Below are 279 nucleotides of genomic sequence, written 5' to 3'. Positions count from 1 at the left end.
CCGCTCCCCCAACGCCCCCCCCCCCCCCCCGGCGCCGCCCCCGCCACACCAGCCCTCCAGCGCAGGCAGGGCAGTTTCACAGCCCTTTTATCGGGACCGACGGCACCTCAAGGCATTCCTCACCTCCTCCCGCCCTAAGGCTACTGCTCCCCCTCCCCAGCCCTGCGGAAGGGGCTATATTTGGGCTGGGACGAGAGCAAGGGCCTACCCTGCCCCATCCAGTTTCGCTCAGGTACGGGGGGGAGGGGTCGGCGGTTTAACAGCGCGCCCGGCTGGCCT

The 279-nt window shown here is 70.3% G+C and overlaps 1 protein-coding gene across 1 annotated transcript in view; it reads left to right on the top strand.

Annotated features, from left to right (window-relative positions):
• EPCAM (epithelial cell adhesion molecule) overlaps positions 1-279 on the top strand; it is a 10,048-nt gene that overhangs the window by 4,479 nt on the left and 5,290 nt on the right. The window lies entirely within an intron of this gene.

The sequence above is a fragment of the Mesitornis unicolor genome, unplaced genomic scaffold (genome assembly GCF_000695765.1).
Source record: "Mesitornis unicolor isolate BGI_N332 unplaced genomic scaffold, ASM69576v1 scaffold37690, whole genome shotgun sequence".
In the NCBI taxonomy this organism is placed as follows: Eukaryota; Metazoa; Chordata; class Aves; order Mesitornithiformes; family Mesitornithidae; genus Mesitornis; species Mesitornis unicolor.
The sequence above is the reverse complement of the archived record's forward strand: the minus strand, read 5'-3'. Positions and strand labels throughout refer to the sequence as shown.